A 22,586-nucleotide genomic window follows, 5' to 3' on the forward strand; every position below is an offset into this window, starting at 1 on the left:
GCAGCACAAGTGAATGACAGGAAATTCTTGGAGGGTGGGTAATTCTGCAGTAGATGGCACCAGAAACGTGTCAGGGAGCCAGAGGGAATTGGGAAGATGGATAATGACAAAGCCCCCAGCCTGGCAGAAGCATAACCCAGTCCTAGATGTGCAAGGCAGGGAAGGAGCAGTTACTCATGGTTTAGTGCAAGGAACAGGCCTAGGAGAGGACACCCTTGCACATTCTGTGTGTGCGCCTTCCACTTTTGCTGGTACAGGAGACTGGAATGATTAAGGCAGGACTGTGCATGCCTGGCCCTTGCATGGTGCCAGAAGTTGGAGGGCAGGTAAAAGGAATTTATCCGCTATGCAAGAGCCAGGCATGACTGAAGTCCTCCTTCAGTGCTGAGAACACAAGCCATCCCACAGGGAGCAAAGTGGAGCTGTGTCATGGTCCCACATCCCCTCTTCCAGCTAGCAGAGCTGGCCAGGACCAGCAATGGGAGCATGCTCCAGCGCTCTAAGGGATGGTGCACTCGGCTCCCAGGAACTCCAGTAGGAATTGTTCCTCCTGAGGCACTTGGAGAGTCCCTGTGCTTTGTGCATTAGTAATAAATAAGAATCAATGGCACTTGGCACATAGAAAACAGCTGTTAGCAGTTACGCAATAGTTATAGAGCATGTCTAGGAAGCCTGTCACTGGTAGATCTCAAAGCATTTTACAACCCACTCCCCTGTGAAGTGGCTTAGTGTTATATTGCACATATTGTGACGGGGCAAGGCCAAATGGCTATGGAAGAGTAGTCTTATTGGGATCCGGAAAGTGGGCGGGCGAAGCCCGTCCATTGCTAAAGGATCCCCCCCAGCCTAAAAGGGGGATCCACAGGACCTAGATGCCCAAATAATTCCGGGGGACAACTAATAAAATAACAGGGACAGGAGTGCGGTCAAAGGGTCAAAAGAAGGGAACCGGACGGGGACACCGAGCAGAGAACCCCGGACAGAGCCCACTGCTCCTCAAAGGCGTCAAGGGAGTCAGAGGACGCCGCCCAGAGGAACTCTGCCCGGATACGTGAACGGACCGAGGATCGGAAATAGGCCCTACAGTCACAGGAGACTCCATCGGCCAACCTCCTCACTCTGGTTTTGTAGATGGCCATTTTAGCTAGGGCCAGGAGGAGGTTGACCAGGAGATCCCGTGACTTTGTGGGGCCACGGATAGGGAGTGCATAAATGAGAAGGTGAGGGGAGAAGTGCAACCAAAAACGTAATAAGATATTGGTGAGGAGCCGGAATAGGGGCTGCAGCCTGGCACACTCCAAGTAGACATGTGCCAGGGTATCCCTCACGCCGCAAAAGGGGCAGGTGTCTGGGATTGTGGTGAACCGCGCCAAGTACACGCCCGTGCTCACGGCTCCGTGAAGGAGCCGACAACTGACATCCCCGGCGGGCTTTGGGACTAAGATGGAATATAGGCTGGCCCACCGGGGTATGGAAGAGTAGTGGGAGATAGATATATTGGCTCCAGGTTAAACAAATCCCTGGTACCAGGATAAGTGAAATGGCAGCTGCTCCAGGTCAATTAAGACACCTGGGGCCAATTAAGAACTGTCCAGAAGGCAGGGAGAAGGCTAGGTTGATTGGGACACCTGAAGCCAATCAGGGGCTGGCTGAAACTAGTTAAAAGCCTCCCAGTCGGTCAGGTGGGTGGGCATGTCAGGAGCTGTGGGAGGAAGTTGCGCAGTTGGAGAGGCTGAGTAGTACACACCATATCAGGCACAAGGAAGGAGGCCCTGAGGTAAGGGTGAAGTGTGGAGCTTGAGGATGTGAGGGCTGCTGTGGGGAAGTAGCCCAGGGAATTGTACATGTCATGTTTCTATAAGGTCAGCTACCATAGCTGATGCTATTAGGGTCCCTGGGCTGGAGCCCGGAGTAGAGGGTGGGCCCGGGCTCCCCCCACCCCCACCTTTGCCCCCTGTTTAATCACGGAGACTGGGAGACAACAGAGACTGTGCAAGGGAAGGATAACTTCTCCTCACCTCCCCCGCTGGCTTATGATGAAAATGACTCAGTAGACCGTGACCCTTGTCTCTAGAGAAAGAAGGGTTACGTGGAGGGTCACAGTGAGCCTCTGAGGCTAGCGAAATCCACCAGGAAAGGCGGGACCCATAGAGGCAAGGACAGGGCTTTGTCACAATATATAGACCCCATTTACAGGTGGGCAAAATGAGGCAAAAAGGACTCAACTGAGGTCATGCAACAAGTGAGCGTCAAACTTGGATAGCAAATGCTGGGGAGCTGCTCCTCAGTCCCCTCCTCCAACCACCAGGCCACACTGCCTCTCTTGGCAGCACCCAGCATCTAAGGAGGGACAGGGAGATGGGGGAGGAACAGCTGGAGCGGAGCCACAAACTTCTGTGCTGTAACTGATCCTGCCCATCTGCCATCTCTGCCCCCACCCACTGCCATGCCCCCCACAGGTATGCTTCAGTAATGCCACCCTCTCTCCGCCAGCCCCTGGGGGCCTCCAGTAACACTCCCTGGGTTCCAGGCCCAGTCGTCAGTCACTACACCTGGCCAAGGAACCATGTGTAATTCGTCAAACCTGGACTCTGAGCTGTTGAATGTTGGGAGTTCGCGGACTGAGGCATCTGTAACAGGAGCTGAGCTGTTAGCACCAGTCCCCAGACATGTTTAATTTGTGCCACGGCTTGCCAGGTCTGAGCCTTGGCACATCTGGGCTTGCTGCATCAGTTATGAAAGTTAATATTGCTTGACTGGGCACCTCTTTCATACATATTAAGCACTGGTCCCCAGCTCCACCACCTAGTCTCTCCTGGCTCTTGTGGGTCAAGAAGGAGTGGGGGATGTACTGGTAATTGCAGCTCTCGAGTAGTGAAGATAAGATCTCAACTGTGGAGTCAGTGCCCCATGCCAGCTATCTGAGTGGATCACCAGCACACCCTCATTTAAAAAAGGTTTAATAAAACTTTTCATATTTGAGATGTTAGGCTCTTTTGGTGATGGCCCTCACTAGGTCTCTGCAGCAGAAGTACATTTCATCTGTCCCCTATCCACCATTTCCCCACTTGCTGTGTTCAAACAGACTTGGAAGAGATTTGCAAGCTTGAAAACAGCGCATGGTGTAGGGTGCCTATCTCAGGAATCGCTTCTTCAAACGACTTCAAACTTTCTCCATAAACTCTACCTGAGCTTGTACCTGCCCTGCCATGTTTCAAACCAACCCAACTTTTCGTTTTGTTTTTTGTGTTGATTTTGGAGGTGCTGCAAAATTCAGCTTTAAGGAGAAACTGCTGCCATCCTAATGATGGAGGGGGAAAGTGCAAATCCCCAAACACAGGACAAAACAAAGCCCAGTTCTGAATATCACTCTACTCTGGGAAATGGCCCTGGGGCTTGTCTCGGGTTATATTTTTAGTAAGAAAACCTGTGGTGTAAGTAACTGATGAATCTTTGTTTTCTGTGGAGTTCTGCTTTATCTCTCTAAGGAGCTACAGGCCTTGGTCATGTTCTGTTCATAGGAGAATGCCACAAGTTGTAGAGGAGATAAGCACATTGTGCTCTCTCACTCATGAAGACTATCCCTTTGTTCTGTCTTTGTTTTGTTGTTTCTCTTGATCTAAAATAAAAGGACAACAACATGTTCTTTGTATACAGGGGGAAAAAAACCCTAATGATAGAACCCAGATCCAAAGCAAGAATTTCCTTAGAAGTTTGGGAAATTAGTTAGTTGTCATGGTTTGGATGTTGGTTTTGTTTTGTTTTTATGAGTACAGCAGCTGTGGTAATTTTTCATGTGTATTCCTCTCCCCCTCTCCCCACAGACTAGCCTTTATAGAAGGTGTCTGTACTCCACTATGGCTCATTACCTTTATTTCACAAGAGTAAGGGAGTTCTATAACAGTCCTTGTCAAAAGAAAAGAAAAAGAATGAAAGGGTAATTTAAATAAACAAGGACTCATTGGATGGCTGCTTATTTTCAGAGACAGAACCTGCATGTTATGCAAAAATTATAAATGCATATTGAGTTAGCAGGCCTGATCGCAGTCCCTGGAGAAAACAAAACAAAACACGTCTGAGCAGGAGGTAACAGACTATGGCCCCAATTCAAGCCTTCCTAGTAGTCAATCCCAATGAAAATGTTAATGGTTGACAGAGAAAAAGGATGGTCCAGTGGCTCTGGCATTAGCCTGGGGGCTGGGTTAATTTCTCTGCTCCACCACAGCCTTGCTGTGTGACCTTGGGCAACTCCCTTAGCCCCTCTTTGCCTCAGTTTCACCTCTGTGCAATGGGGATAATAGCATTGCCCTGCTTCCCAGGGATGAGGTGAGCATAAATTCATTGCAGATTGTGAGGTGCTCAGTAACTACGGAAAGGGAGTGGAGCATAGAAGTACTTAGACAAAAACAATTGCAAAACTCATATGGAAAACAATGTAATCAGCAAGTCTCAACATTTATATGAACAAGTAGACAAGATTGGTCAGTATAATAAGCTGTGGTCTTGATCTTGGTGGGCTTTGGATCTGACCCCAAGTGTCTGAGCAGCTATTTCAGACCAGAGAAGTGGTAATTTACTGTCTAAAGCCACCAGGAAAAGTTTCTTTCCAGGAAAAAAGTTGAAAAATTGAATAGGAACCGAAGTGGGAGAAGTTAATCAGGTGTAGAAAGAAAGTATATTAACATTTGGATTTGAGAGACAGGTGAGTCACACCTGTACATTTCCCTTTACATCAATAGATTTCAGCAAATAATGAAAAATGGAAAAAAAAAACCCCTGTCATCATGAGGCAATAGATGATGCACCTTACTCTCTACATCAGTGACACAACCACCAGGGATTGATACTGGCACATCCCAAAGAGGAAACTGAAATCTGCTTTTTTACACAATCAAACTGTTGACGTGTAAAAAATAAACCAAATAAACAAAACCCAACCACCAAAACCCTCTTTTCTTCATTTACCCTGCCATGGGTAAATTTTATTTTATTGAAAACAGTATCTAAATGACAGGTTTCAGAGTAGCAGCCGTGTTAGTCTGTATTCGCAAAAAGAAAAGGAGTACTTGTGGCACCTTAGAGACTAACAAATTTATTAGAGCATAAGCTTTCATCCGATGAAGTGAGCTGTAGCTCACGAAAGCTTATGCTCTAATAAATTTGTTAGTCTCTAAGGTGCCACAAGTACTCCTTTTCTTTTTGAGTATCTAAATGGTTATTTAGATTTTTTTGTTCACTAAAAGCTGATGTTTCATTAAACAAACAAATTCAATAATCATTTCAATAACATTTTTGATAAAAAAGTTTCAGAAAAAATACAGCTAAAAATCGTGAGTTAAGGAACAACTAAAACTAGCTCCAGTTAGAACATTTTGAAATAAAGACAATTTCAAATTTCACATTTTGGCCTTGGAAACAGGTTTGCATTTCTCGACCACCAGGTAGTTCTGTACGATGGGCACGTTATAAATGCCCAGATAGAATCAACATGCAGGTGCCATCTAGAGGGCACTTTATGCATTACAGGTCTAATTCTCTTACGCTCCATTGACTTAGGCTTTGTTTCAATGGGAAATTTTTACCAGTCATACCAATAAGTTATACAGATATAATAATACCAATAAAAAACACCAGGTGTAAACTCTTATTCTAGTATAAGAGAGGTTTTTTCCCCAGTTTAGTTTAAATCCATTTCCAAGCAACATAACCCGTATAACTACGTAACTGGATCAAATTCACATCTTAGGTTATACTGAAAAAAACCCTTTCCTGTGTACACAAGCTCTAAAACAGAATTGCTCAAGTGTAAATAAGTGAAGAATGTGGCCCACCAGAGACAACAGTAACTCACCCACAAACAACCCTACAGCACCAACGAGTTCTTGCTGGAGATTCCCATTAAAATTGGAAGATAGATCCATTAAAGAAAGCTCCCTTAACTGGAACACAGGCAAATTTGTCACAGCACCCTTAGCAAAGTCTCAGGGCCTCAGATGGAGGCTAGGCCTTACAAAGCCGTCCAAGCAAAATGAATCAATATTCAATTTTGCAAAGATAATGCATCAGAACTACCCCTCCTCCCCACACACATTTATCAGAAACATAGACAAATACACTGATTACAGATCTGAAGCCAAACATTAGTTGCCATAACCAAATGCTCTGGCAGCGGTTGGATTTAACACAACTGCAGGTGGGCAATTGATCACAGGCAACTATCCACACTACAATGTGGTGTCAGCCGCTTCTAGAGCCTAGGGAGAAAACCCTATCTCTGCTTCTGGGGATGTGCCAGCCCCGTTTAGCTGCAGAATCTGTGTGAGACTGGGGAGTCTACCCAATGTTATCCCACCCACCTCTGCACACCTCTGTGTTTCAATGGGGCTTCATTGTCTTCAGTGGAGAGGGATCTTTGCTACCTGGGACCAGCTCAAAAGTCACAGCAGTGGATACATGGCAATGTTCAGTGCCTGTCCCCTAACCCCCACCGCAGAGTCTCTGAAAGTTCCTTACATGCAGCCTATTGCCTTGGGTGAAGCATGCAGACCAGAATTTGTTCCCAGGTACCTTCAATGCCAGCACATCTCAAACCCTGACATTACCATGTCACACTGACAGCTGAATACCAACTGCCCCTGCAGACCAGGCATAAAGCACAATCAGTCCCGCAGGGAACATGCTGTCCTATTATTTTAATTCACTGATGAAGGCAGAACCAGCTACTAAAGTGCCATCTCTTTAAAGGGACACAGACAAGCTACAAATCATGGGTCAGATTCGCAAAATGAGTTGATCACATGGGCACAGTCTCACTTAGACCCGCAAGTGCTACGTCTTGCATACACATCAGGGATATGGCCGGGTAAGTCTAAGTGACCTTAGGCCCAAGCAAAGGCTTGATTGGAACTAGCCCATCTCCATATTTTTTTACATTTCCATCTTGTATAAAACATCCTTATCCACGTCATTTACCATTAAGCATCTTTGATCGCTAAACCTGAAAGATTTTTTTGAATTGTTCACATTTCACTCCATTCAGATAAGGAATCTTGACTGATGTGGTTTAATCTATTTGATCCTAAAGTGCACTAGTTAGAATATTGTTCTATTTGGATTTTAAACAGTGCAGATTAAAGTATACAGACCTTCAAAAATACTATTTGCTTGGTTGGGTCATTTATTTTAATGTCAGGATTTTTCAAAATAAATTCTTCTATTAACATAGAAGCCCGGGTACCAATGTGATAGGTGCATGGTAGATCAACACACAATTAGTTCCTTTAACCATCCATTTTAAAAAGATTTATTTTTGTTGTAAACTATCTGGCAGTGTCTCTTGAGAGATACTGCCAGTCTGGTATCTAGACAATTTAGTACCTGCCTCTGCATCTCTGCCAGTTTGTGAGATTTAACAAACAAACAAAAAAACAAATCAACTCTCTCTTTTGTTGCTGCTTGAAAGACCCAAACAGACAGGAGAAACTGACTAGAGTGAAACTGATTATGCAGCTCGTGCTGTCAAATGATGAAAGAAAAATAAACTGGAAAAAATAGAGCAAAATAATTGTTTTTCTAATCTCTCTCTGTGACAGCAAGCTTTAGGTTTTACTTGTAACAATAGCAGGTGAAACAAAATTAAAAAGGGAAGTGTGATTTCAAGTTGTCAGTGCCCCTTTAAATCAAAAGAAGAACACACAATTTTATTTTGCTCTGCACCAACACAAATACATTAGGAAAAGGTAGGCAAATTATCAAGAACACAAAGAAACCTGGAAAAGCCGATTGATGAGGGACAAATCAAGGGAGATGTTCAGAGGACACACATGTTTGCACTCTGTTTTGGGATAGCTGCCAGGGGATTTTTGTATATGTGCTCAACTAGTGGCTACATTAACAAGCACCATCAAATGCAAAATAGCTCCTTCCAATCAGCCCTACCCCAGCAGTAAAATCCACTTTCTCATCTATCCAAAATGCCTTTCTTCTGCGCCAGCATCTACAGAAGCCAGTCTCTAATAAAAAAAAAGAAGGTCAGAGACAGAGGAATGAAAGAGAGCCTGGGAGAGAATGAAATTGAAGCTTCCCCTAGAGCTAGTTAATCAAATGAATTAGGATTTCCAATTTATGAAGCCATTAGTGCAAAAGCAAGTCTTGGCACCCATGCATAACTGGAAGTTACATAATAAATGTCATTTGTACAGCAGATGACTCAGCAAGAGGATTTCCCAAGACATTTTCCTGTGAAAGATTCTGTTCCCGAGCTACAGCACTTTAGCTGCTAAAAGAATTCTTATGAATTACATCCTGTCTGTCCAATTTAAGGCTGCATATCACATCAAAGGATGTGCTAGATTCAATGGAGGGGAAAGAAGAGGAAAATCCTGAGTTACAACCAGCACATGTAACTGCATCTGCCGCCCCTCGGCTCAGTGCGGTGCCAGAAAGTGTGGCTGTAGTGCTGTGGGTGGAGCTAGGACTGCTAGGGTTTATTCCCACCTCTGCAACTGACTTGCTGAAACCTCAGGCAAGTCTCTTAACTGCCCTGCAATTGATTTGCTGTGTTTGGGTTAATTAACAATTGTGCCATGCTGGGAAATCCTCAGAGGAAAGGGACTTCCTGTACGTGCAAAATATTAGCCTTGTTACCTTGTGCTTTATGATGGCCTGGCTTCCTAGAGCACTGACTGTCACGGTGTGCAGGGTTACAATCGGCTGACCCCACACATGGGTAAATGCGGACTCAAGCTGTGGGAAAACAAAGAAAATAAACTGACCATGTGTAACAGGGAATAATATTATCACAACTCAGCTGGTGGGCCTGTGCATCACTGCCCTGCCCTGCACCCAGCATCATGGCACAGGTTCTAGAGACTGCCCACAGCTACTGGGGATTCTCCTTTGTCCCGTATGACAGGGGCCTGTCCTTTATTAGCGGGAGGATCTGAGTTTTGTCCCTGCTGCCACTGTAAATGATTGCACATGGTGCAAAGCTGTAGGGGATTCACCCCTGTGTGTTTCCCTACCCTCATTGTTTCGTACTGGATTCTGCACACACTGTACACTATGCAACGAAAGACTAATGTTGCATAGCTTAACAAATGTGTAACAAACCTCTCCAGAGCCCTTCATAATCCAGGCTAACTCTTATCAGGTTTCAGAGTATCAGCCGTGTTCGTCTGTATTCACAAAAAGAAAAGGAGTACTTGTGGCACCTTAGAGACTAACAAATTTATTTGAGCATAAGCTTTCGTGAGCTACAGCTCACTTCATCAGATGCATTCAGTGGAGATTTATATATACAGAGAACATGAAACAATGGGTGTTATCATACACACTGTAAGGAGTGTGATCACTTAAGATGAGCTATTACCAGCAGGGGGGTGGCGAGGAAGAAAACCTTTAGTAGTGATAATCAAGGTGGGCCATTTCCAGCAGTTGACAAGAACGTCAGAGGAACAGTGTGTGTGTGTGGGGTGGAATAGTTTTACTTTGTTTAATGACCCATCCACTCCCAGTCTCTATTCAAGCCTAAGTTAATTGTATCCAGTTTGCAAATTAATTCCAATTCCGCAGTCTCTCGGAGTCTGTTTTTGAAGTTTTTTTGTTGAAGAATAGCCCCTCTTAGATCTGTAATTGAGTAACCAGAGAGATTGAAGTGTTCTCCAACTGGTTTTTGAATGTTATAATTCTTGACGTCTGATTTGTGTCCATTCATTCTTTTACGTAGAGACTGTCCAGTTTGGCCAATGTACATGGCAGATGGGCATTGCTGGCATCTATCACATTGGTAGATGCGCAGGTGAACGAGCCTCTGATAGTGTGGCTGATGTGATTAGGCCCTATGATGGTGCCCCTGAATAGATATGTGGGCAGAGTTGGCAACGGGCTTTGTTGCAAGGATAGGTTCCTGGGTTGGTGGTTCTGTTGTGTGGTGTGTGGTTGCTGGTGAGTATTTGCTTCAGGTTGGGGGGCTGTCTGTAAGCAACGACTGGCCTGTCTCCCAAGATCTGTGAGAGTGATGGCTCGTCCTTCAGGATAGGTTGTAGATCCTTGATGATGTGTTGGAGAGGTTTTAGTTGGGGGCTGAAGATGATGGCTAGTGACGTTCTGTTATTTTCTTTGTTGAGCCTGTCCTGTAGTAGGTGACTTCTGGGTACTCTTCTGGCTCTGTCAATCTGTTTCTTTACTTCAGCAGGTGGGTATTGTAGTTTAAGAATGCTTGATAGAGATCGTGGAGGTGTTTGTCTCTGTCTGTGGGGTTGGAGCAAATGCGGTTGTATCATAGAGCTTGGCTGTAGACAATGTATTGTGTGTGTGATCTGGGTGAAAGCTGGAGGCATGTAGGTAGGAATAGCGGTCAGTAGGTTTCCAGTATAGGGTGGTGTTTATGTGACCATCGCTTATTAGCACCGTATTGTCCAGGAAGTGTGGATCCCTTGTGTGGACTGGTCCAGGCTGAGGTTGATGGTGGGATGGAAATTGTTGAAATCCCGGTGGAATTCCTCAAGGGCTTCTTTTCCCTGGATCCAGATGATGAAGATGTCATCAATGTAGCGCAAGTAGAGTAGGGACATTAGGGGACGAGAGCTGTGGAAGCGTTGTTCTAAGTCAGCCATAAAAATGTTGGCATACTGTGGGGCCATGAGGGTACCCAAAGCAGTGTCACTAGATTAGTCATGCCTGACTAATCTAATCGCCTTTTATGATGAGATTACTGGTTCTGTGGATGAAGGGAAAGCAGTGGATGTATTGTTTCTTGACTTTAGCAAAGCTTTTGACACGGTCTCCCACAGCATTCTTGTCAGCAAGTTAAGGAAGTATGGGCTGGATGAATGCACTATAAGGTGGGTAGAAAGCTGGCTAGATTGTCGGGCTCAACGGGTAGTGATCAATGGCTCCATGTCTAGTTGGCAGCCGGTGTCAAGTGGAGTGCCCCAGGGGTCGGTCCTGGGGCCCGTTTTGTTCAATATCTTCATAAATGATCTGGAGGATGGTGTGGATTGCACTCTCAGCAAATTTGCGGATGATACTAAACTGGGAGGAGTGGTAGATACGCTGGAGGGGAGGGATAGGATACAGAAGGACCTAGACAAATTGGAGGATTGGGCCAAAAGAAATCTAATGAGGTTCAATAAGGATAAGTGCAGGGTCCTGCACTTAGGATGGAAGAATCCAATGCACCGCTACAGACTAGGGACCGAATGGCTCGGCAGCAGTTCTGCGGAAAAGGACCTAGGGGTGACAGTGGACGAGAAGCTGGATATGAGTCAGCAGTGTGCCCTTGTTGCCAAGAAGGCCAATGGCATTTTGGGATGTATAAGTAGGGGCATAGCGAGCAGATCGAGGGACGTGATCGTTCCCCTCTATTCGACACTGGTGAGGCCTCATCTGGAGTACTGTGTCCAGTTTTGGGCCCCACACTACAGGAAGGATGTGGATAAATTGGAAAGAGTACAACGAAGGGCAACGAAAATGATTAGGGGTCTAGAGCACATGACTTATGAGGAGAGGCTGAGGGAGCTGGGATTGTTTAGTCTGCAGAAGAGAAGAATGAGGGGGGATTTGATAGCTGCTTTCAACTACCTGAAAGGGGGTTTCAAAGAGGATGGCTCTAGACTGTTCTCAATGGTAGCAGATGACAGAACGAGGAGTAATGGTCTCAAGTTGCAATGGGGGAGGTTTAGATTGGATATTAGGAAAAACTTTTTCACTAAGAGGGTGGTGAAACACTGGAATGCGTTACCTAGGGAGGTGGTAGAATCTCCTTCCTTGGAGGTTTTTAAGGTCAGGCTTGACAAAGCCCTGGCTGGGATGATTTAACTGGGACTTGGTCCTGCTTTGAGCAGGGGGTTGGACTAGATGACTTTCTGGGGTCCCTTCCAACCCTGATATTCTATGATTCTATGATTTGAAGGTATACCTTGTCCCCAAATGTGAAATAGTTATGGGTGAGGACAAAGTCACAAAGTTCAGCCACCAGGTTAGCTGTGACATTATTGGGGATACTGTTCCTGATGGCTTGTAGTCCATCTTTGTGTGGAATGTTGGTCATGATCAGACTTTTCAATGGTCTTATGCAATGATTTTTTTTTTAATTGAACAGTACATGTTTGGGAGATGTTTGCTTTCCCAGCTGGCATCAAGGATTAAAAATATATATATATTTATCTAGTAAGAAGAGGCAAAGCATTTTTCAAGTCAAAGGCTGCCCTGCTGTGTTTTCATTTGGTGCTGGTTGAAATCTTCAGTTGCTTTGGGAACTTCACTGAAAGGCACCGAGAGCCCGATCCTGTAGCAAGTGGGAAGTGTTACCTGAGGACGGGGTAAGGATGACAGGGTCAGACCCAGAATTCAGGGACTGAGAACCTATAGACCAATCATTGCATCACCCAGTTTGTGGCAGCTGCATAGAACCATGGAAAAGACGTATGAAAAAGTTCTCTTTTCTGTCCCCACTACCAGAGCAGGATGGCTTTAGTTTCTGAGGAAATTCAGCCAATCCAGTTGCGTAGAGCTTTCAGTAATTATCATCAGAGCTTATTTCATCTTCTAATAGATCTTGCACCTAGAAGAGGTTGGGAATTTTTTGATGAAATATTTTTTCTTCAGAAAATGCTGATCCATTGAAACCAAAACAGTTTGTAGAAAGAATCAGTTTTGATGAATTTCTCATATAAAAAAAAATGTCAAAATGCGAAAAGTCTGGGGTTTGAGTCAAAATGACTTTTCATTTAGAAATTTAAGTTAATTTAAGGTAAAATATGAAAAGACACTTTAAAAGGTCAAAATCTAAACACAATGTTTTAAAATTATTGAATGAAATGTTTCAATTGATCTGATCTGAATTTTTTCCCCCCAGAGATTTGGTTCATGAAAATTTTCTGTCCTGAAAAGGGATGGGAAAAAATTGGAAATCTCAGAAATTCTTGCAGGATTCCCACTTAGCTCTACTTACACCAGGACATTTTCTCTGATTTGCTATTGAAACTTTCCTGTGCACAGTTTCATCCCATTCCCCCTAGTTATGACCACTTGGAACACACCAAAGAAGTCTTCTCTGCCCTTGATGTTTACACCCAGCTTGCAACATCTCCAGTTTTGCTTTAACAAATTGACTCTTTTCTCTGCACCCCAGGAAGCTGACTATTCCACACATCAGGTCTCCGAAGAAAGGACGTGCTCCCTAAGGTCTAGCTCATAATCATGTGGTCTTGCGATCACATGCACAAGAGATCACAGAATGACAAAATTGGGGGGGGGGGCAAATGATCTGCGCATGCAAACAGCAGATATATGAAAACTGAGTTGCGTGTCCTTTAAAATTTGGCCTTTCTAGTAACTGCAAACTATAGAGTAGGAGTCCTGACAAAAAACTCAGCCATTTCCTAACAATGGAACTCAGCCATATCCAGAATGGGAAACAGTAGTGTGCAGAAAGCCAGCCCAAAGGAAGCTGCAGAAATCGAGTTGGAGACCAGGGTGAAGTGGCAAAAAGTCAGGGAAGCACTCAGAGGAATGGACAATCCTCACTCATTTTTCTGGGATAGAATTAAGTGATATTAAAAATGGAGTGTAGATACAATGATGTCATATTAAGACACAAGTGCCTGAAGGTCTGCTGGGCAGTCTGGCTCCTTGGCTCAAGTCCTGGGTTCCCATGATGCTAGTTTGGAAGGTTGATTTATATGCAAATGGACGATCCAAGTCCTATTGAGTTGGTCCTACTTTTCTACCAGCCAGGCTCAGAAGAGAGGTACGTTTCTAAGGATAATGAAAAGAGACTCCATTTTGAAGAATCATCATTATTCTTTATGTTCCAATGAGCACTCAGAGACTAAACACTGGGTCCTCCTCAGTTCTTGCAGAAGGCGACGTTATGAGCTTGACAGTTATATGAGGTGGGAAAGCTGAAATTCTGTCCCTCTGGATTTGCGGTCTAAAAAGCTTTTGAAACCGTAAAGCAGTTTCCCTGAAAGTTCCTGAGCTCTTGGGGAGAGCGGAACAAGTAGTGATGGAGGAAGGGGGAATGAGTAAAAATTAGCTCCAACTCTGGGTTCTAGTGGAAATCTCTTCAAGCAATGTTAAAGAAAAAAGAGTTTGGGGAGGTGTAACAGGTCTGTCTGCTGCTTTCAGGGACACGTGGCCTGGCACCTGCCAGCCCTGCTGGATCATCAGACCCAGCTGGGAAGGGGTCAGGTGACACTTATAAAGAGCGGGGAGATTTCAGCTGGAAAGGAGCTGCAGGAGGGAGATGGGCTCCTGCAGTAGGCCCTGAAGCAGGGGGATTGAAGGGAAAGGGGTGTCCTGCTTTCAGCACGAGAGAAGCACGGGAAAATGCCTCTGGGAGCCATAACCCACGGAGGGCAGAGGAACTGCTTTGTTTGGATAGTTTGCCTGTGTTTTGAGTTGGAGTTAATAACCTAGGGCCGAAGGGAAGGGCCTGACAGAGACTTGGGCTGGGCACTGAGTCCTTTCTGGGCCGGCGACAGAGCCCAGTGCCCTACAGACAGGTACAACCATCAAGTTTCAGAGCAGAGTCCATCTCTAGCTAATGATCAGAAAGAAACTCTCCCTGCATGCAGGCTATCCCATCACTGCAGAGTCTCTTGCGCCTTCCTCTGAAGCAGCTGGGGTTGGCCTCTGACGGACACTGGATGCTGAATTAGATGGACGCCTGGTTTGATCCAGTCTGGCAATTCCTGGGTTCTCATTTGAAAACCACCTATCCTCCACCTTCAGGCTCGTTTGAACTGAAAGCTCTGAACCAGAAACCCTGTCACTTACACATAGAGGATGAGGATGGATGGGACCGATTTCATGAGAAAACCATTCTGCCAGCTACACGAAAGTGTGAACCCCAGCCAAATGTACAAGGAAACCTTCAGCTCTTTAACAGCCTGCATTCCAGAGATATGCAGAAGCAATTTTTCCTCAGTTGTTCTCGGAACCTCACAAACTACCCTTTGTAATAGGCCATTGTTGGACATGCTCTTGGGGGGGAAAATGGTTCACAGGGAGAGTGCACCTCACCCAGAAACCACCAGAACCCTAAAGAGTTCAGCATGGAAACAGACCAGCTTGTTGTCCATACAGATGAGTGAGTCTCTGGCTGTACAATAATGGACTTGGTTAATGCAAGTTCTTGCACAAGCTACTGGGGTCTGATCACATAGTCCCTCTTGCATGCAACTCCCACTGAAAGCAGCGGGAGTTTGCAGTGCATGAAGAGGGAAGGTTTGTTGAGCCCAAATGTTCAGTAACACAAATGCACTGTGACTGAGTGTGCCATTTGGCCGGACAAGCTTTGATACTGCTCTAGTTCGCTCCATCACACAAAGAAGGAATGTTACACAGAAGTAGTGGCAGCATAGATAGTAGCTGTCAATTCAGGCTAAAGGTACAGGATATGTTGCTTGTTGCCACCTTGGAGCTTTCTGATCAGAGCTGTTTGGGGTTTACAATAGGCAGGTGATTGCTTTAAAGGCCTCTGTAGAAACATCCCCATTAAAAAAAAAGAAAAAGAAACAGGTTTAAGCAAAATAGCCCAGCTGAGGCAATCTAAAAAAGAGACTGGGCAAATCAGCCATTATCTTATAGGGACACGAGTTTGATTTGCCAAAGGTGGAGTGGCGAGCTGTGCACTGTCCAAAGAGAGAAAAATGACCATTTAACCTTTGGGGTGGAAGAGGGACCAGCCCAGCTCAGTCGGTCACAGACAAAGGAGGGATCACCATATAAGGTTCTGTCTGAGCTGCAGTTGCCATCAGCCCAGAGCATGGGAAAACCCTAAAGCTTACAACCAAAATGAGATAGATAATGTGATCACCAATGACACCAAAGAGCCTGAGGATTAAATCATGGGTAGTGTGGATGGAATCCCTCCTCTCAGCCTTTGGGATGGTCTTTCCAGGCCGACACAGACAAATGGCAGGAGGTGAAGATTTTGCATTGGTGCTGCTCATGTTGTACTTGTTTGGTGGACAGACCTTCAGTCTTCTAGGCTCAGGTGCCTTTTCCCAGTGCTAAATTCACAATAAAGGGGGTGGAGGGGAATAGTCATGGGAGAAATGGATGGACCCTGCTTGACTGGGGACATTCTAGCTCTTTCCATGCTGGGCAAAAAGAATCTGTTTCACTGCAAAATGTGAGTGTTACCGGCGCAGAAGATGACCTAAAAATAACACTGACAGCTCCTCACTGCCACTGAGCCAGAAATGGAGCCTGAAACACAATCTTGTATTCCACCAGCAAGCCAGGATAGCACAAAGGGGACAGCCGTGAAGCTGAGACATAAATAGTGGATGACATTCTCCTTACATTCTGCCCAGTAAATACATTTGTCTCAGAAGACAGCCAGAGCAAGAGGATGTCCATATCTTAATACTGATGGAGAGCCTGTTTGTGTCTAATACATTAGAGAAATTATTCAAGAACAATTCATCCTTGTAAAAATATTACTTTTGTGAGGCTGCCAAGTTCAGCGAGCGTTCAGGTTATTGCCATGCAGGTGCTGGCGGGCACAGTTTAAAGTTGCTCAGAGTATGTGTTCAACTTGCAAACTTGCTTTCAAATAAAATGTCAGAGCATGGCTCTGCACAATGGAGTCCCTGGCACTCGCTGCATTATCCTGGCTTCATCGCTCTCGAGAGATTAAACTTCTCAAGCTGCTTATCCCGCATCATCTCTCCATGACACGCTAGCTAGGCTAAGGCTTCCAGAAGTGACTAGAGGCTTTTGGATGCCCAACCCGAGACACTTCAAAGGGGCTTGATTTTCAGAGGACGGGTTCTCAGTTCTTTCTGAAAAGTGCCCCTCCCTTTAAGGCATCCCAAGCTGGCACCCAGAATCACTAGCCCCTTTTGAAAATCTTGGCCTACATAGCCCTTGTTTAAATAGCTGATTAATAGCTATTTAAATATGCCCTCAGAAGCATTGATGGGAGAGGACCAGGAGTCAGCATGAATGAGACTTTACAGAGAATTCCTGGCTGTTAATATTTGTTCATTTTAGCAGCCCAAGTGGCACACTCATACTCCTCTCTCATCCGAGATCTCAATATGCCTTGCAAACATTGATCCATTTGGACTCAAAATACCCCTGCAGCTTATGTAAAATATGACACCCATTTTATAGATGGGGAAACCGAGGCCCAATGAGTTTGAGACCACTTGTTCAAGGACGCACACAACGTCAGCAGCACACCTGGGAATGGTAGTGGGATCCCTGCCTCCCAATCCTGCGTGGACAGTAGGTGTGAATTTCTCTCTGATCATGTCTGCCCTCGGGGATATCCCTGATCCTGGTGTCGCTGGCCAGCCATGGCCATAACTGCACCACTGCTGACCCCTAAGGGACAGCAAGTTCAAGTCAGAGTTTGTACCGATCTAGCTAACCAGGATCCAGACTTTCCCTCGACAGCGACACAGTTTGATAAAGGAATGTCACACCTTGTCATACCTTTGCACACTGTCCCTGAGGCTGAGCATGCGGCACTCACTGCTGCAGTAAATGTGAGCTCAGTTCATATGAGCTAGTCCTCAGGGTTGCAATAAAAACTTTAATGCCATCTCTGTTCCTCTGTGCCTTTACCCCCCGCTAACTCCCCCCCACCACCACCAGGAGCTGCTGTCCTTTCAGAGTGGGTAAGGGCTGGGGAGAGAGCCCAGGCACCTGTCCTTCTAGGTGAAAAAGAGAGCTGAATTCACTTCAGATGTTTCATACCTTTCTGTCCCTGGGGAGCAGACTTTGTATGGTTCCTGCAACCACCTCCTCCCAATAGCAGCCGTTCCAGACATATGCACAGTTTTACAAACCTCCTCATCATATGGTCTTGGCAGAACACTGCAGTAAGCTGCTAAGTCTCATCTGTGGGAACTCCCAACCCATCCTTCATGTTCAGGTGCAAAGAAGGAGACAGAATTCTGGAGCATGGACAGCTGGCATGCAGAGACGTATGGGAGGTGGCATCTCTAGGAGCCCTTGCTAAAGTCACCAGAGCCTCCTGTCGCAGATGACACCTGGCTGCTCTCTTATTTCTGAGGCTGCTTGAAATCTTTGTGGGATGCGATGAGAATGGCTCACTTTGGCACTGCACTGCATTTCAAACTCAGGGCCCGATGCCGAGTTGCAGGTGCTCAGTACTTAAGTCCCAATTCCTTCAGAGTATGTCTTGACAGGCAAAAAGGGTGTACTGGTCAATCTAGGCTTTTCAGCCTAGGCTACAACACACACAGCTAACATGGCTTCAGACTTAGAAGCCTGCAAGGCTTTCCAAGCATATTAACAGGTTTCAGAGTAGCAGCCACGTTAGTCTGTATTCGCAAAAAGAAAAGGAGGACTTGTGGCACCTTAGAGACTAACAAATTTATTTGAGAATAAGCTTTCGTGAGCTACAGCTCACTTCATCGGATCACGAAAGCTTATGCTCAAATAAATTTGTTAGTCTCTAAGGTGCCACAAGTCCTCCTTTTCTTCAAGCATACTAAGCTAACAACCCTTAGAAATACACTGCAATAGCCTTTGCACAGGAGGCTGTATTGACTTGGCCAAGCGTCCCGCAAGAACTAAAGAGCAGAGTCTTCCCAGCACCATGTTGCCCTAGAAGCGGGTACAAGTGCAGACATTGTGGGATGGGCATTCCTGAAGTGCAGGCAAGATTAGGGCAGATAAATTCAAGCCAGATGGTGGTTCCAGCAGCTCCCCACAGCAGCATGATGCCATGTCAGCCTATCTCAGTGTGTAAACATAAAAGAACTCAATGGTGAATCTCTTAATGGGATGAGGAAAGAGAGGGACTGGGCTGAAGAACTGGGGAGAATAACAGCTCCTAGCCACAGGAAAATAGGTCCAGAGCTCACAGAGACTGGGGCACCCAGCTCCCAGAGGTGCTGATTTTTGTTTTTGCTGGTTGGTGTTTTCCGCCTTCTGGTTTCACTGTGCACCATGTATGTGCTCCTGCCACCTACTACTGACTCTTGGATGCTGAGCACCCCTTACTTTGTTTTCAGTGGGTGCTTGAGCTCTGGACCACACATGGAGTCCGTGTCTATGCCATCTCCCATTGATTTAAATGGAAGTTAGGAGCCAAAATACCTTTGAGGATCTGGGCCCTGGTGCTCCCCTTGTCAGATGAGACCATTAGTCCATCACTCAGAGAGCTCACCATATACATAAGAACAGCCAGATTGCGTCAGACCAATGGCCCATCTAACCCTATATCCTGTCTTCCAATGGTGGCCAATATCAGGTGCTTCAGAGGGAATGAACAGAATGGGGCCATCATCCAGTGATCCGTCCACTGTCACCCAGTCTTAGTATCTGGCAGTCAGAGGCTTAGGGACACCCAGGGCATGGGGTTGCATCCTGGCCATCTTGGCTAATAGCTATTGATGGACCTAACCACCATGAACTTATCTAATTCTTTTTTGAATCCAGTTATATTTTGGCCTTCACAAAATCCCCTGGCAATGAGTGCCGTAGATTAACTGAGCACTGTGTGAATAACCAAATAGGGTAGGGAGAGAGGACAAAACAAGGACCCTTCCTTCTTGGGAGCACATCAGGTGACCTCCTTGTATGGTACAAAAAGAAGTGAATGCTCTGCCATATAGCCTTCTTCCTGGAGATGACAATTATATGACTGAGGCAATATTTTCAGCTGCTATTTCTCCCCAATATAACACATCCATTTAGCTTCTCTGAGACACCATCAATCAAAACTTCTTAAAAGGAAGGAAGAAAGGAGCCTCTCTCTTTAGGCTTTATCAGTGAATGCAACAATATTCTTTTTGTTAGCTTGACTCAAAAAGCACATTATCATCATCATCTTTGAAGTGTTCACTTCAAAATTAGTGGAGTACAAAAAAGTCCAAATAACCATGCTCAGCTGAGCTATGAAAGTAGCAGTTTAGCTCAGCCTGAGGCTAGCATGTATAATAAAAGCAAACTTCCCCCCCCCATGATACAATGCAGATAATCTTAATGGACTTCCGCCCCAACCCCTTTTACCTTTAACAGCTGCAGTAAAGCAACTTGCACTTGTATCTTCAATTAAACACACTATGGAGCTTTTGGAGGTTCTGATGTGGCAATGTTGTCTGGGCAATAAAATTGCTAGTGCCAAGTTAATTAACTGAAGAGTGCCAGATTTTAAGGGAACACAAAATAGCAGTGGAATCCCTGGATTTTCTCTCCAGATAAATTCCTCTTACTGAAGTTGAAGATGATGCGGAAGAGAAACCATCAAAAGTTGCTTTACTCGATGGGGCCACATCAGGGCCTCTGCTAGACAAAGTTAGGTTCTTACTGGGCTCAATCTGTCTCCCACTGAGGCCAATGAGGGATGAATCAAGCTCATAATGCATACTCTAGTACAATAGAGAATGAATCAGAAGACATTTGTATTAGCAAAACTGATATAGGGGCTTTGGTACTCCAGTAGTGAGCATGGTATTAGCACTTAGAGAGACAGACAGATGTCTTTAACGATTACTTTACTCTCTGTCAGATCCTCCCTTCATACACTGCTTCATTTCAACTAACCCTCCTTCAGGGAACGATAGGGCTATTTCACTGCCCCAAATCTCCCACGAGACTGAAGATAACAATTTCCCACCATATTGCCTGTATCCCTGTCACTCTTGGCTGTGATCTCGTCTCTATTCTCTTACTATTGTGGTGGCACCAAGGGGCATGTCTACACTCAAGCCCGGGGCTTGGCAGACTTGAGTCAGTTGACCCTGGGGTAGAGAGCTCAGGGCTTAAGTGTCTACACTGATCGTTAACCTTACATTAAGAATTTTCTAACCCAGGCTTCTGACATCCACACTGCAGTCCACAGGCCTGAATCAAACCAGCCATATCCCAGGCTGCCTAGTGCCCTCCCCAAATGTGACCATGACACATTCCAGGGAGCAGTCCACACCAGTGAGGGGTTGTGTCACTGCCTGCCCTGCAGCCTTGGGTGCCTCACAGTGCTTTTCTGCTGTAGCTCCCACTTGGGCCACTCTCAAACAGCCTGCACCTCACAACCTGAGTGTCTAGATATAGCCATGCCCTGGTCTGGCAACTCTGACAGCATCCTGTCAGCAAACACCAGCCACACCCTGGCTTCCAGCAGCCTCGGTTACCACCAGCAGGGTGACCCCAACACACTCCCAGTCCTGAATTTTCCCCCAAACATGTGTTCTATGCTGTCTAGCCCTCTCCTGCACCATTCAGGTAAGGGAGGTCCATTACCCCTGTAAAGGGTCAATGTTCAACAGATGGCTACTCTAACTGGAGTTCCCAGTCAGTTCTGTTTAAACACAGCACTGGATTGGTTTTGATTAAAAAATAAAGCAAGGCTATTGAACTAAAGAGAGACAGATTTTAAGTGAGCACAAGTACAAGGCATTAAGGTAAAAAATGGCTACAAGAGAAATAAAGATAAAAAAATCTCTAGTAGCTGAAACTTAACACACTAGACTCGGTTCATGGTAAAACCCTTACCAAACGATCCCAGCAACAGGGCTGACCCAATTCTCAGGTCAAGATCAGCCCCCAAAGTCAAAGAACTGGTTCCTTTGGCTTCTTAATTGAGAGAAAGAGATGGGGGGAGGTATCTTGGGGTTTTTTGCCCCCCACTTTTATAGTCCAGCCACCCTTTCAAGTGGATTCTTCTGAGGTTTATCCCTCAAAGCAAAGTTTATTCAAGCAGTAAAGATGATGATGTGGAGTCTGGTGGTGAAGATGGCTCCATGCTCTTTCTTCTTCCCTGTGTTTGCTGAAATGCAGATTCACCTTGTCTCCAGCAATTTCCCCCTCTTGCTGTCTCAAGTCCCCTGTTTACTATAAGAGGTAAATTGAGGTGAACACACATTCCTTTGTTTAGGATAGATCTGTTTAACAACTTTTGCCTAGGCAGGGCTGTCAGGTGCCTGCCACCCAGCCAAACTCCTTATAAAATGGGAATGATGTCAGTACTTTGCCCAAAGTGCGGTTCTGCTCCCTGGTTTTCCTGTATTCAGTCTTTAGCTGCTTAATTCACTTCCTGCACTGGTCACTGGTCCAGTACATTTCCAATGCTGCCAGCTTCTTTGCTATTTGCTGGGATGTGGGATCATTCCTGGTACTCTTAGGAAAGTCCACTGTTTTGCTAGCCTCACAACAGAAATTTACCAAACTCTGGTAAACCTGGCTGTGCTCCCATGTCACGAAGCAGCGTGCTTTGGAAAAGGCTTCTTCTGTTCCATCTCCATTGCAAACATAAAAGGTTTTCTGATGGGGTGTTTGCAGCCCAGCGGTCAGAAAATGATGGAAGGGTTAAACACTGCCTTGCCGAGCAGCTGCACTGCACCAACGCGGGTTGCTTCCCTTTTCCCTGGAGTCATTCGGAGAGCTTGGGGATAGAGAAGATATCTGAAGTTGTCCCATGAGATTGTGGGATACTTTTTGAGGACCCAAGTCATGGGAGGAATGTGTCTATACTGCAAATCAATAGGGCTCAAACCCTGGGTGCACACACACACACAGACCCCTGAGTCTGAGCGATGTGTGTGTGGACAGAAGGGGGGGGCAGCATTCGGCTCAAGCCTGAGCTTATATTG

At 45.6% G+C, this 22,586-nt stretch overlaps 1 long non-coding RNA gene across 1 annotated transcript in view; it reads right to left on the reverse strand.

The window, feature by feature from the left end:
- Positions 1–7,194: 7,194 nt before the first annotated feature.
- LOC122455870 overlaps positions 7,195–22,586 on the reverse strand; it is an 89,440-nt gene continuing 74,048 nt past the window's right edge. Inside the window, exons 2-3 of the long non-coding RNA XR_006274373.1 lie at positions 8,647–8,745; positions 7,195–8,012 (exon numbers count right to left, since the gene is read on the reverse strand). This is a non-coding gene — a long non-coding RNA (uncharacterized LOC122455870). The remainder of the gene's footprint in view (positions 8,013–8,646; positions 8,746–22,586) is intronic.

This window comes from Dermochelys coriacea, chromosome 9 (genome assembly GCF_009764565.3).
Source record: "Dermochelys coriacea isolate rDerCor1 chromosome 9, rDerCor1.pri.v4, whole genome shotgun sequence".
Lineage (NCBI taxonomy): Eukaryota > Metazoa > Chordata > Testudines > Dermochelyidae > Dermochelys > Dermochelys coriacea.